Source organism: Balearica regulorum, chromosome 3 (genome assembly GCF_011004875.1).
Source record: "Balearica regulorum gibbericeps isolate bBalReg1 chromosome 3, bBalReg1.pri, whole genome shotgun sequence".
Classification (NCBI taxonomy): Eukaryota; Metazoa; Chordata; class Aves; order Gruiformes; family Gruidae; genus Balearica; species Balearica regulorum.
This window is the reverse complement of record NC_046186.1, coordinates 36,001,027-36,016,139: the sequence shown is the minus strand read 5'-3', so window position 1 is coordinate 36,016,139 and position 15,113 is coordinate 36,001,027. Positions and strand designations below refer to the sequence as shown.

The following is a 15,113-nucleotide window of genomic DNA, read 5'->3' as shown; positions in this document are numbered from 1 at the left end:
ATTTCTGACAGTGCCTGAAGGACCAAGATATATTTTGGATAAGATATGAAGAAACTAAAAATGGTATGAGAGGATTAACAGACAAACTGGAAACTAAAATAATGAGATGAAAATTTTCTTTGTGACAGCAGCCATTTGTATTAAGCATTTTGTTAGTCTGCACTCATCTTCAATGTGCAGATTAATATCCATGGTGGAGAATCTGGCTATCCCAGAGACTACCCAGGTGGTTCAAGATAAGATACTTGGCAATAGTCAGTAGAAACTGTTCCTTCAGGTGTTGAAATGATTGTGTAGGGCAATCTTATGCACATAGTTAAGATAGTTAGGATATGCTTTTTTTTTAGTTTAAGGTACTCAATAGTGATGGGTCATGCATATCGGGGAGTGGTCACGCAGGACCATGGTTCAATTGGCTCTAAGAATTGAACAGAACAGAGTTTGGGGAGTGTCTCCTGATCCAGTTGGAGGTCCTGCTTGCAACAGAGACTCTCATTACCACCCAGACTGCAAACGGCCTGCTCATTTGTGAAATTTGTTTTTCCCACTCATTTACCCTATTCCAAAGGTTTTTCAACAGTCAGTCCATGAGCCTGCATTTGTTCTTCTCTAACAGGAAGACAAAGTCAGTCTAAGCCTAGATTGTGTAATATGTCATCTAAATATGAACAGGCTAGCTCAGGCACTGGATAAGTACAGTTGTATTAATAGGGTGCTCTCCCTGGGCTAATGGTACTCCTCAGCCAGATGAATAGACCTAGGAGAGTACCATGCTAACACGATTAAAGCACTTCTAGCATCCTGTGCTGGCTGCTCAGAGGTAGCCTGAGATTTTTTCTTAAATGCAGATATTCTCCCTGAGACACTAGAAAAGATGGGTTACATTTTCTTCCTTTGCAGATATTTTTTCTTTTCTTTTGTGTGTAGAGTTTTATTGCTTTGGTTTCAAAGAAACAGGACATGACTACAAGAGCAAAAGACGACAGCAGCTTTAGTCTATCTAAATTAGCTTTATTCCTTTTTCTCCATAAAAGGGCAATTATTATCTTCCTAACACCATCTGGAAACCACCAAATGGTTTCTTTTGATAAACCTTTTTTTTTTTGTGTAAAGGCATAAAGGCAGAGGGAATTAGCAATACTGGTGAAATTAAAGCCTTACATTTCAAATATTTTGATTGATATGTTTCTTCTAATTCTGTATCTTGAACTACACGTTACTCCCAGTAGTAGCTTGCCAAAGGAAGAAGCAGGTGAAGATCTCAGTGTTTACAGCCAGGAATCTTGGTTAACTTGGAGCAATGATAGACTCACATAAGGATCGTTTATTCTTTAGAGCCATCTTCTTCCACCAAAATTAAGACTGCAGCATGCCATGGTCGGGGTTGGTTTTATGGACAACTATGAACATCTTTCTGTGATGTTACCATTAATGTGTTTAAATACCATGTAAACTTGCTATGAGTGAGAAGGGACACTCCTCTTATTTTACACTTTCTGTGGTATAACAAGCAGTGAAACTCTACCCTTAGTTGGAACCTCCAAATATTATTGTAATAGCCATAAAAAAATAGGGATGATGAAACCACAACAGTAATCAGGTCAAGTTAATATGCCTTAGGAAATCTTAGCTCCCTGCCTCTGTTACAGCATCTATTTTCTGTTGTGTTACCTACCTTATGCTATTTATCAAACGACCTTTTTTAACAAAGGGGAAAAGAGATCCTTATGATACAACTATATTCTAAATGACCTCCGGTTCCACTCCACTGCTTTCTCATGTGAGAAAGTAATTTTTGGTCTGGATTCATGCAAGAACAAAACATCCTGCTGATTTCCTATCTTTAGGCAGATGTTCCAAAAATAGCCTTGAGTTAGCTAGGCCAGAGTCTCTACCCTGCCTTTCTCACTAAACAAAGAGCATGAAACAAAAGGGAACGGCAAAAGAGACTCTGGCCTTATAGGAGAAAAAGCAGTTTTGCTATCAGGTAATAAAGTTTCTCCATCCAATTGGAAAGATGTGACCCAAAAGGAGAATTGGAATTGGGGTGAAAGATATTGAAAGGTGAGTCCTTGCCCTCAAGGAGCTGGTCTATATGGAAAAGCTTAACAGTGGCGGATCTCTTCCTTTTCTAAGAAATTTAGCCTTATGCAATCTTTATGCAAAAGGAAAAGCCCCAAATGATTTCCCAAAAAAAAGACAGCACAGACCAGAATCAGCCAATGAGTTCATGAATCAGAAACTTTATGCTGAGATAAGTTTCATGCCAAGAAGATGATGGTGAGGAGCTCCATTATCTAAGGCTCTTGGGACACTCCAGCTCCTTGTAAGACCATGATGGATACAGAGAGAGAGAGGGTGGTGTGGAGTTCCATTGGTCCGGGTTTGCAAAGACTTTCCAGGTGCCTATAGGACCATGATAGTGTACAGGCTGTGGCTATGTGTGTTGTGTTATCCTTAGGTCAATGTCCTTGCAGAAAGTTGCAACATTCTCCATCAGAGTGTGAGAGGAGGGAGAGGATAGGAGCATGCCATGGTCTGGTCACATCCCTGTGCAAGCATCCATCTGTAATAGACAGGAGAAGCAACAAAGGAGGAGCAGCCACCGCCCCTTGCCATGGGCAGCAGCCTCTGCCCTCCCCTCCCTGCCCTCTCCTCTCAGCCCCTGCTCACCTGGATGTTTGCCTGCAGCCTGAGATGTTGCAGCCTTTTTTTATACCCATCCTGGGCCTCATGTGTCACCAACCTCCCTGTGACATGGCCACCACTGGTGTTGTACCATGACACAGCCATGAGATCACAAGGGCTGGTGCCTGGAGTTAGTGCTGCATCACTCTGACATGGCTATTATCTTCCACTATTCAAGTGAGAAGAAAAAATTGATGAATAATAATGATAATAAAACCTGAACAACTGGTAATGCTGGGGAGGAAAATTAAGTAGCTGTAGCAGCAATTTAAAGGACAGCAGCTCAGCAAATGTTGAAAGAGAATTAAAAGCAACAGGTTCTACTTACTGCCCAGTTTTAAAGATTTATGTGGTACTTGCTGCTGAGATTTGTGGGTTTAAAGGCTGAATGCTGAAGAAAAGATGCTTGTCAAGTTGACTGAAGGTAGTATTTCACACCTTTTGAATTAAAGACATGTCCAATGCCAAACCCTGCATCCTGAGTGGCTGACAGTGCTGTGGAAGTTTCATCGTGCAATTTAAGTTCTTTCCCAGAAATGAACCAAGGATTTTGCCAGAGACTCTCACGTGCTACATTCTTTAGTTGGACACTAGAATGAAATACATGAAGTAGCTTCCATCTACTTGGTTCACTGCAGGCTATTACATCCTCTTTAACTGACACAACAAGAGGCAATGGGCACAAACTGAAACACAGAAGATTTCATCTACACTTCAGGAAACACTTTTTCACTGTGAGGGTGACTGCACTGGCACAGGTTGCCCAGGGATGTTGTGGAGTCTCCATCCTTGGAAATAGTCAAGAGCTGTCTGGACATGATCCTCGCAACCTTGTCTAAGTGGACCTGCATGAGCAGGGGGTTGGACGGGGTGATCTCCAGAGGTCCCTTCTGACCCCAACCGTTCAGTGATTCTGTGATCTTTGGTGCATGAAAGTCATTGCTTTCCCAGTACTTAATTTCTCATTAATTATTTTAGTTTGGTGGATGTTAAAGTAAAAATAGAAGCAAATAAAACTGATTATGTGCAGAAAAAAGGTGACCTTTAAATAATCAAGCACACCTACAAATAATAATAAACTTTTTCCAGTGAATTATTGCAGATTCTTTAAATGCTTCAGTTGCTGTGTGTGTCAACTTTACCTACTGTTGACATTCGGAGAAAGGCAAGCAGGGAAGTGGTTGGAAATTACAGGATCCTGTTGGTTAGAGATAGGGTAGAGGAGTATTTAAAACATGTCCCAGGACTTCCCCTGGGATGCAGTATCCAGCTCACTCAGCTGGCATGCAGAATATTGCTAACTGGCCTCTGTTCCCTTTCCTGCTGTGTTTAACATTGACCTGAGAGGAGACACTGGGTGTCAAGGACATCCCAGCTTCTCCTTTCATGATTCTTCTGCATCCTTTGCTTCTAGGATCCCTTCTCCAATGGTGTCCAAACAATTGCTGGGTTTCAAGAAGCTCCAGGTATTTTGCCTGCTATCGACTGCACTGTACCTTGTACACGCTACACTAGATAAGGCAAAAAAGGCATTAAGAAAATCACTTGTTGCTGTTGGCTACCAAGTAATGGTTTCACAGTAGATCCAGGGAGCAGGTGTGATTAGGTCATGAAGTGTGGTGCTTCACTTCCAATAGCTGTGATGATCTTGTGATGATCACTGTCTCCTCAGCCCATTGTCAGCATAAATAATCAGGTCCTTTATCTCCCAGCAAGTATCACACATTTTCATTTTCTGTTTTAGTGAGGTTGTTGGTATTTTTTTTTTCTGGCAGGATGGAGGAGCAAACAAAAATAAAAATGAGTGAGCAAGCACCATCTAGTGCATTAACCCCACTCCTTAGCTGCTTTAGTTGCTTAACATGTTAACTTTATCTGCTGCTGGCATATGCAAACAGTCTCTGGAAATGTGGTTACTGTTCAGGAAGCAAGGGTTGTGTAAAAATAGTCACTGTAGTAATAAAGTATGGTAGATGTCAACCAAGAAAGACAGAAATAAGTATCTGCTATCCAGAGAAACTTATGGTCCTACACAGTTGATCCCCACAGAGCTGTATTGATTTGAGAGACTTTTAGAACTTGCTTATCAGTGTACCAAAATAAGAGAGAAATAACAATGTCTCCAGAAGGGCAAGGGTGGGACAGGATATAAGCAAGAACAAAACAAAACAGAAACCACAGAAACCTACTGAACAAACTATAAGTCTGGTTTGTTTCTTTTGGCTTTAATCGGATTCTTATTTTCCTCCCCGTTTATGGATGATTTAGCTCTTGAGGCAGTTTGAGAGGACTAGCATGGTGATGTCACCAAAGGCTGTGACCTACTTCAGTCCTCTCTCCTTCCTCTCTTATAGAAACTGGTATTCTTTCAAAAGGAAACAGGAGAGAAATGGGCTTGTCGAGTTTTAATGATGCAGAAAACAATAAGGAAAACATGTTTTAATGTGCTAGTCTTTGTATTTTACACAGGAAATACAAAAAGGCAAAAAGGGATTTAAAAGATCACCTTTAAGGCATCCAATTCTAAGATTTCAATAAACAAGTACACTGCTCACTGAAAAACAAGCTCTTTGATTATTTTTCTAGCCCCCAGAGAAGCAGCAGTAAAATCATGAGGACCATTATAAGATGTGAGTAAGAAGCAGCACCCAAGGAAATGAAAAAAATATTAGAATTGTTATTATCTATGCTTACAATAGAAGTATTGCATAGCAGATAAGAACATTGGAAGGATGCTTTTTTCCCTATCTTGCATTATATCTTTCTGAACAAAACCCCTGCGTAGACAACAGAAGCTTGTTCTAATAACAAAAATGTTGCCTGAAATGAAATTCTTGACATACCAATCATTCTCAGTAGCAAAGCCATTTTTCATATAAAACATGTTTTGGAGTAAGCTTTAATGAATGTCTCAAACCAACTCATCTAGCTTATTTTCTCAAGAATGGAGGTATTTAAATAACTTTAATAGAAAATCTACCACAGAGGCACCACAAACGTGCCCTGCCAGATCAGATTATGTATCTTTTAAGGACAAAAGGGTGCATGCTTTCTTCACAACTACTTGAACATGCATAGTTCTTAGCTAAAATGGATGATGGTTTTGGTTAAACTTTATTGCCCACTGTGAAAACTCCTCCCATTGCACCACAACCAGGGAGAGAGTTTCCAAAGTAAACACGCTTCAATGCTGTGAAAGGAGAAACTTTTTCTGCTATAGCTACAGCTTCTCTCTCACTCTGAAGGAACCCTTATAGACTAATAGAACATAGTTGAATAACTCCTTATATAATCTGTTATCTCAGTCTGTGAATTCATTTGCTATTATAACTCCATGGAAAATTTAAAGCGATAACTTAGGAGTGAATTTACTCAGATCTGCAGTGCTCTTCATTTTAGCATTGCTAAAAGTGAGTTTGGCACGTGGTCTGTGATACATCCCCAGGGTATTCGTTTGCAAATGCATAGTCTGCTTATCTGTGTGGTAATGAAATCAAACCTTGTAACCCAGCAGTGGACAGCAAGGGTAAAAGATCATGTTAAGGATCTTGTCTTAGGGTAAAAAATCATCGATAGATGACAATGATTCAGTTTCCACTTCTGTAAGTGCTATTTTAGATGCACACATACACACACGCACATGTGTGTGCGCACATGCATATATTTATTTGTTGGTCAACAGTGCTGTTATTCACTCCACCCCAAAATGGTCCATTCTGTGTTACCAGAATTGTATGCAACACCACTTTTTCCATAATTCGTTAAGAAAGAAAGAAAGAAACAAAGAAAGAAAGAAAGAAAGAAACAAACCCTAACACATACAAAACCTAGTTTGATTTTTACATGGAGAAACAGAATGCCAGATTATACCTCCTAAAAATTCAGGAGAAAAATATATGTTATCTCACTAGAAAAATTAACGAACAAGTAGTAAAGAGTGATCTTTAGGTTCAGCTTCATTTTCTCCCAGTGAGTGTGTCATGAAACATTTGAAAACAGGAAAAGGAAAATAGAAAATGGAAGTGGAAGGTTTTTTGACTTTTCAGCTAGCTCAGTTGTTTTCAGAAAGACAGAAGTGAATTCTATTAATCTCGTATTAGAAAGGAAATCGTATTTCCTATACTCCTTAAAAAAGAAAGAAGAATTTTATCTTGTGAGCTATAGCTTTGTTGTACTGTGTGTCTCGGACAAATGAATGCCTCCATGCTGTCTTTCTCGACACTTCAGCATTCCTCAGGAGGGTGAGAAATCAGCAGTTATAAAGAAAACTGCCCTATGACTTGAGGCTAGCAGAGGGCACCAGGAGACAGCACTGACAGGCAGTGGTGGCTGCAGCCTCCTGGCTCCGCAGCGTTCAGATGGCTGTAGATGGCTCGTAAAGCAACATTTCACATGATCTTTCCCTGGCCGGTGTTAAATAGTAGAAGCACCATTAAGGCAAAGTAGTGGGCCTTTTAAAGGCAGGGAATCTATGCCAAATACAATGATCAGGCCAGCCTGACTAGTAGATTGGGGGCAAATAGGAAGGGCAGCTGAAAACAGTGGCAGAAGGAGAGGTTTCTGTGGTAGAAATTAAAAACAAAAACCCAAAAACCAACTAAAGCCTTAAAAATTCTAGGCACTTTAAAAAGGGAAATTGCTTTGTGTCACATTGCACTTACATTTTATTCTGGAAAATAAAACAGGTCCCTGAAACACAACAGTTGGCTGTAGCAGCAAATTCTTTGTGAGCTGAGGAAAAAAGCCAGATGTCTTATAGGCAGGCAAGCAGCTGCTTTCCAGCCATTTAATTGCTATTTTTTATCAAATATCTAGCTCAAATGTGCCACTCAGCTATGATTTATTTATATCACATGGCTCTTAGTTACAGGTTGAAATCTGACTTTCAAGTTATTGTTATAAATTTGTGTTCAAGCCTCCTTCACTTGCCCTGTTTTACACTCCATCTGTCCTCCTAAACCAGAGAACAAAACAATTACGTTTCTCTATTTAATCAAAAATGTAACTCAAGTTCTTATTCATCTTTATCAAAAGGACAAAAATAGTCAGGCCTCTCTTGACAAATGAAATTGTTATTATAACTTCCATCATCACTGGAATAACAACATATTACTTTTTATTGGTTTTGACTCTTGGCAACCTGTCCCAAAAATGTAAAAATACCTCAGTGTAGTTTTTCCTTAAGCAAGTTAGTTCAGTCCCATACACCATATTCAATTATTAATTATCCTTTTAGTTGGAGATATGCACAGAAACACACTGGGAAAAAGCAGAAAGAAGGTTCAAACCTGTTGCACAAATCTTTACGTTGGCCCTAGGTGGCAGGTTCATTACAAGGACTCCACCTCAGTGACCAGCCTGGCAGGCTGCAGATTCTTGGAGGCTGGGAGAGTTTTGGTGGGTGTGCTGCTTCCAAGCACCTGCTGAAACAATACACGGATTTTCACAGTCGTGACAAATTATAAAAGTCCTCAAAGATATTCATACAGTTACTGAATGCTTCTGATTACTCTTCTACAAATACAACATTGAAACTAAGAAGAAAATTATATTATATCACATGCTTCCTTTAGAAATACTGGTTTATATGTATGTCTTTTAGATATACTGACTACACAATTCGATGTTACCTTAAATTTCAGGGTCGCATGAAAACAATTCATGATAGCACTTGATCTCATCTGCCCACTAATCCATCATGTCTGATTAATTTAATGTCTCAACCTCTTAAGTAGTTTCCAAATGCTTCCAGATTTAAAATGATACTAATAAGACAAACGTAGAGGAGTAGTTTGCCAGAAAATATATTTCTCATTTTCTTATCAAATATACATTTTTTTCCAAAGACATGACATCGGCTTGAGGACTTGAAATGGAGGATTTAATGTGATTTATTATTGCAAAATCCATTTGTAAGGCCTTAATTCCTCAGTTTTAGAAGCCAGATCCATTTCTGTAGTAGGCCTTAGCACTGACTGTTAAGGTCGGGGATGTATAAGGTAATGCATAATACAGTGCCTTGGTCACATATTAGACGTGCTTTCTATCATTCCAACACTTTCATATTTCCCCTTCAAAGACTGACTTGTTTAGCTGCACTGCAACTAAACCATCTTTTTGAGAGATGGAAAAGAAATCCAAAATAATTCCAATGTAATTCATACATACATTTGAGATTTTCCTGAAACCATTTACTGCACATAGTATTTCACAAACAGAACATGTGCCAGACAGGTTTGGTACAGTAACCCTCCAGATATCAGCAGAACTGTGAAAGCTTATCTCGCTTCTGTTACTATGATATAGATGGGAAATGACAGGGGCAGAATCCATCAAAATCTCTCATATTTTTTAAGTGTATCTACCTGGTGAAAGGCTTTGCTGGAGTTTAGAGCAGTCTGCCCCAGCGACAGCTTGGCTATCTGTTATTGAATTGCTCTGTAACACAATTATCAGCTCTTCCACCCTCTCCTTGAAAATAACATTCAGCCATGGTGGCATTTTGGGGACTGAAATATCTGGGAATAGTCTTTGAGCCAGGAACTGTTGGGCAGTTCTGGATAATGAATATAGCTATGGGGGTGAGGGTAATCAACTGCTCAAGAACAAGTCTTAAACAGAAAAAAAAGTAAACTCCCTATGAAATGTTTTAGGTAGTTCTAAAAGTGAAATTATACACTTTTTACAAAATGCTATGTGCTTTTCAGCAAATCTGAATCCAATTCTAAAGCCTTCTTTGTCACATAGATGTTTTGTCACACATGCTAGTGGTGTTGCTACTCAGTAGGACAGTTACAGGATTCACTCCTAGGCAGGAAAAAGCTACTGCATAAATATACGATGGCATATTTTCCATTGAGTTAGCAGTTTTAAAATAAAAAAATTCAGGACTTTAGTAGATCAGAAGCAAAAGGAACTAAATGTACAGGTCGCTCATGAGGATACCTACAACCTGAGGTGTCACAAGATCCCACCAATGCCCAGCACCAAACTGAAGGGGCAGCGGGAGGTTGGGTCATATCAGGGCAGTCAGGGAGCTCAGGAAGCTGGAGACTGATTTCTTTTCCTCCAGGATTATCACCACAATGCCGAACAGCAAATGCTTTTTCACAGCTGCATGGCCTTACTCCCATTCATTTCATGATCTTCTATAAGTTCCTCATTCCTTTCCTGGAAAAAACCCCAAACAAACAGCTACATCGGCACCCTTGTGCCTGTGCTTGGGTAAATGGTTATTGTTGTCTAAGTAAGATCATGGAGAAAATCCTCCTGGAAACTATGCTCAGGCACATGGAAAATAAGGAGGTGATCACTGACAGCCAACATGGCTTCACTAAGGGCAAATGGTGCCTAACAGATTTGGTGGCCTTCTACGATGGGGTTACAGCATTTGTGGATAAGGGAAGAGCAACTGACATCATCTATCTGGACTTGTGCAAAGCATTTGACAGTGTCCTGCATGACATCCTTCTCTCTAAATTGGAGAGACATGGATTTGATGGATGGACCACTCAGTGGATAAGGAATTGGTTGGATGGTCACGCTCAAAGAGTTGCAGTCAATGCCTCGATGTCCAAGTGGAGATCAGTGACGAGTGGCATTCCTCAGGGGTTGGTATTGGGACCGGCACTGTTTAACATCTTTGTTGGCAACATGGACAGTGGGATCGAGTGCACCCTCAGCAAGTTTGCCAACGACATCAGGCTGCATGGTGTAGTTGGAGGAAAGGAATGCCATCTAGAGGGACCTTGACAGGCTGGAGAGGTGGGCCCGTGCGAAGCTCCTGAAGTTCAACAAGGCCAAGTGCAAGGTCTTGCACATAGTTGGGGCAATCCCAAGCACAACTACAGGCTGGGTGGAGAATGGATTGAAAGCAGCCCTGAGGAGAAGGACTTGGGGGTGTTGGTGGATGAAAAGCTTAAGGTGAGCCGACAGTGTGCGCTTGCAGCCCAGAAAGCCAACTATATCCTGGGCTGCATCAAAAGAGGCATGACCAGCAGGTCGAGGGAGGTGATTCTACCCCTCTACTCTGCTCTCATGAGACCCCACCTGGAGTACTGCATCCAGTTCTGGATTCCCCAACATAAGAAGGACATGGGCCTGTTGGAGCGAGTCCAGAGGAGGGCCACAAAGATGATCGGAGGGCTGGAGCACCTCTTCTATGAAGACAGGTTGAGACAGTTGGGGTCATTCAGCCTGGAGAAGAGAAGACTCCGGGGAGATCTTATTGCCGCCTTCTAGTACCTGAAGGGGCCTACAGGAAGGCTGGAGAGGGACTGTTTACAAGGGCTTGTAATGATAGGACAAGGGTCCTTAAAGTAAAAGAGAATAGATTTAAATTAGCTATAAGGAAGAAATTCTTTCCTGTGAGGGTGGTGAAGCATTGGAACAGGTTGCCCAGAGAAGTTGTGGATGCCCCATCCCTGGAAGTGTTCAAGGCCAGGTTGGATGGGGCTTTGGGCAACCTGGTCTAGTGGAGGGTGTCCCTGCCCATGGCAGGGGTGTTGGAACTAGATGATCTTTGAGGTCCCTTCCAACCCAAACCATTCTAGGATCCTGTGACTCTCTGATTCTCCAATTCTCTGATTCTCCGAAGACCAGAGCCACACAATTTTTCTTATTGAATTACATCCTGGTTTGTCTCAGTTTTTTTCTCTAAATTATCAGAAGTATTTTGAGTTTTAATCTTCTATCTGCATTTCCTCCTAACCAGGTATCATTTGCAAATATAATAAGCACCCTTACTTTTCTGTCAGCCAAGTCATTGAAGAAAATACAAACTAATTCTGGAACAAGGACAGATTCCTGAAAAAAACCCCACTCTACGTATTGCTGTAGTTTGATTTCTTTCCCTTTCAGCGTTTTCATCTAGTCCATATGTTCCTAGCTTGCTTACGAGAGTGTTCTAGACGACCATGTCCAGAGATTTACTAAAATCAAGATGTATCATCAACTGGTTTTCTGTAGCCACATGAAGTGTTATCCCATGACAGAATGGAATTATTTTGGCTTGACGTGGCTTTTATTGACCACTCCTTTCTTTTTATGTGCTATTTTCTAAATGTTCACAAACAGTATGTTAATTATTTTTTCCACTATTTCTACAGGAATTTAAATTAGCTATATCTAGCTTATAATTTTAACATCTTGTTTCTATTTCTTTTTAAAGCTAGGCATTCTTTCTACCCTTTTCTAGACTTTTGGAATGTTATTTTGGACTAGCTGATCAGAAAATATCTCATTTACCTGTATAACTTTGAATGTTTTCTTTCCCCTTTCAAGTTCTCGCCGTTCTTGTCATAATGCTGGTTTCATGATACCATCTGCTCATGACTGACCTTTTGGGTAAAACAAAGAAGGAACTAAACCTACTAGCTTTCCAGGCATTGCTTGTCAATAACTTCTACTCTGCAGATAAGTGGATTGAGTCTTTCCTTATCTTCCTCTACCTGTTAGTGCACTAACATGCTGAGAAGAAAATGTCACCTATGTATCACATGGTTTCACTCTCTGCTTTTGACTTTCTCTCTTTGGCCTCAAATGTTCATCCATTCATCTTAAAAGTCTTTTCCTTGGTGAGTGATCTACAGCTCCTATCCTTCCTCCGCACTGTCATAGCTTGCAATTTTGCATAGTTTCTTTTGCATAGTTTTGCATAAACTTGCATTTAACATAGTTCCTTTAAAGAACTGCCTACTGTGCTTAACTCTCTCAGAATTGTCTCCCACAGGATCTCACTTACTAGTTCTCTGAATTTCTATAATCTGCTCTGCTGAAGCACATTGCAGCTCTTACTGTTTGTCATGAATTCTGCTGCTTCATGATCACTCATGAAGTGCCCGAGTTGTTTTTAACTGTTACTTTTTCCCTCATACTATACCCAAGTATGAGGATCAAATCTGGAAAATGTCATCTCTCTTTGCTTTCTCCAACTTCTGTAACAAAAAATTTCCACTAAAATTTTTCAGAAATCAGCCACACTGCCTTGAGGGCAGCTGTATTCCTTCTCCAATGTGGAAATTTTTGAAATCAAAGTATGATGATGGCAATGAGTACTGAGGTTTGGATAATTCTGCTCACAAAAGACTCATCACATGATTTCCTTGATAGGTGGCCCACTATTGATTCCCATCAGAATGTCAGTACTTTTTCTCCTTTAACTGTTACTCAGGAACTATGAAGCAGCCTATGTCCCTCTTTATTCTTAACCTCAGAGCAAGTGACGCCTGCCTGTAAGGTAACACCTACATCCTTTCCTGTGTCTACTTGTCCTGAAGAAGTTATACTGTTTATACTAATGTTCCTAGTAGATGAATCAGCCCATTAGGTCTTTATTAGGTCTATTAAGTCATAGTTTTGAAATGTATTTATACTGCTACTTCCTCTTGCTTGTTCCCCATGCAACTGGTGTTCAGACATCCCAGGGACAGAAAAATGAACCTGATTACAGAAGGCAGATGGAGACTCCTAGAGAACAGTAGACATCTGGCTCTAAGAGACACACAGAAGAATAAGAATGTCTGGTAGGACTCCCTTGTATTCAGCATATGTGGAAGAAACCACCATTCAGGCTTCTGGACGGTCTCCACTCATTCAGTCTAAGCAGAACCCAGCCTGGCTGCAGCCAAATGGCAGCACCTGAAGCAGAACCTGTTACAACCAGCTCCACATACAGATTCAATCCCTATTGCCATATTTTATGGCAAGAACAATGTGGAACATCTCCTGGAGACCAACATTACAAAACTAGCCCCAAATCCCTGAAAGTGTTGGACCATCTGGTAACCTGAAAAGGTCTCTGGTGTTATCTTATAATAAGTCCCAGAATATCAGATAAATCACAAAGATTCAGAGTATTAATATTGCACAAGAAAGATTAGTGAGATGACAACAATATTTACAGGTTAACAGTTTGCAACTGGTATAATAATGGAGAAGAAGCAGGATTAAAAAATGGATAGAAAATCAACTATAGCACTGACTGTTAGATGTTTCTCATACGTATATGTCTGAAAAAGAAACATTAATGACCAGAACACTCTTGTAAATCAAAAGAGGGTTCTACCAGATCAATCCTAGATTCACAACATGATCACTGCGAGCAGAAGCTGACCAACCATTTGATTTCACTTACTGGCATAATCTGGTGTAATCTGGGAGTCATTCCAGTGACATTAATAGTGTGAAGAGATCCAACAGCACAAAACCACGCTGAGACTGAAATCAGATCTAGACTGTGCAAATCAGACTTGCAGATCAGTATCGCAGTTAGAGCACTTAATGTCACATGATGATCCTTAGCACTGAGGGAAAGGGAGGTTATTGGCTTGACAAACAGACAGTGACTCAGGGATACAGAGAGATTTCATTTCCCTTAAAGGATCTTTGGAGAGGAATCCCTTTGCAAAGCTCAGTCTCCAACAGCTGAGAAAGGACTCACCTTCCATTCTGGAATACTGGAATATCACCAATCCACGTACCAAAAGAAATACATGCTATAACTGTTTTTAAATACTGAGTTTGCTTACATGTTTGTCAGATTTTATATACTTTCTTGGAATACATTATTTGGAATATTTTGCATGAGAAACTGCTACAAATCACTTTCTCTTAAAGGTAAATTTGAGAATTCTTTTCATTCTTAAAGAAATAAATATATGTACACAGAAAAGCATGCATTGTGTCTTCCAGTGACAGTTTTTAAAATTCTTTAGTGTTTTGGAAAGCAAATAAGTGCTCTTCATTCTTTGACAGTACTGATTTTAAAATAATACATTTTAAGAAAATTTATAATTTTGCCATGTTGATAATAATTCAATACTCATATCTGGCAAAATGCAAATAAAGTCTTCTATAAACTAGAGATTTTTCATAGCTTGAAATTGCTGCTCACAAATCTTACTGTATCTTTCCAAACTATCTACCAGAAACAACCCAAAACCTACTAGCATACTGGATTGAATTATTTATTTTAGAGATAAATTTGAAATATAAATATCACTAAAATAGCCTCAGAAGATTCAATGCACATTTTGTTCACTAGATACTAGGAATTACATTAAAAATACAGTAAGCAGAAAGAAATCAAATGTTCTAAAAGTAAACTGTGTCTTTCCACATTCAAGATATTTGAAGTACCTGATTAGTTATAAAAGGCTTCTGGTGAAGCCCAGTTTCAGACTGTGCTGTGCCTGCTCACCTCAATTTATAAGTTACAATGCATCACCTTCCTTGCACTCTCTTACTTGTGTTGGACAGCTAGTAAGCAGAGCAAACATACCAAAGAGGTATGTGCTGCTGACGTATCTCCCACGAATTTGCTGTCAGCTTGTGGAGGTGGCCTCGCACTTTGGATGCCTCTGAATGCGATGCTGCTGGATGCTTCTGTAGCAAATATACAAAAAATATGCCAGCTTCCATCTTAG

General features: G+C 39.9%; 1 long non-coding RNA gene across 1 annotated transcript in view; it reads right to left on the bottom strand.

Annotated features, from left to right (window-relative positions):
- Window positions 1-13,922, bottom strand: part of LOC142601259 (uncharacterized) — a 32,470-nt gene extending 18,548 nt beyond the window's left edge. Inside the window, exons 1-2 of the long non-coding RNA XR_012834862.1 lie at window positions 13,823-13,922; window positions 7,977-8,111 (exon numbers count right to left, since the gene is read on the bottom strand). This is a non-coding gene — a long non-coding RNA (uncharacterized LOC142601259). The remainder of the gene's footprint in view (window positions 1-7,976; window positions 8,112-13,822) is intronic.
- Window positions 13,923-15,113: the final 1,191 nt, after the last annotated feature.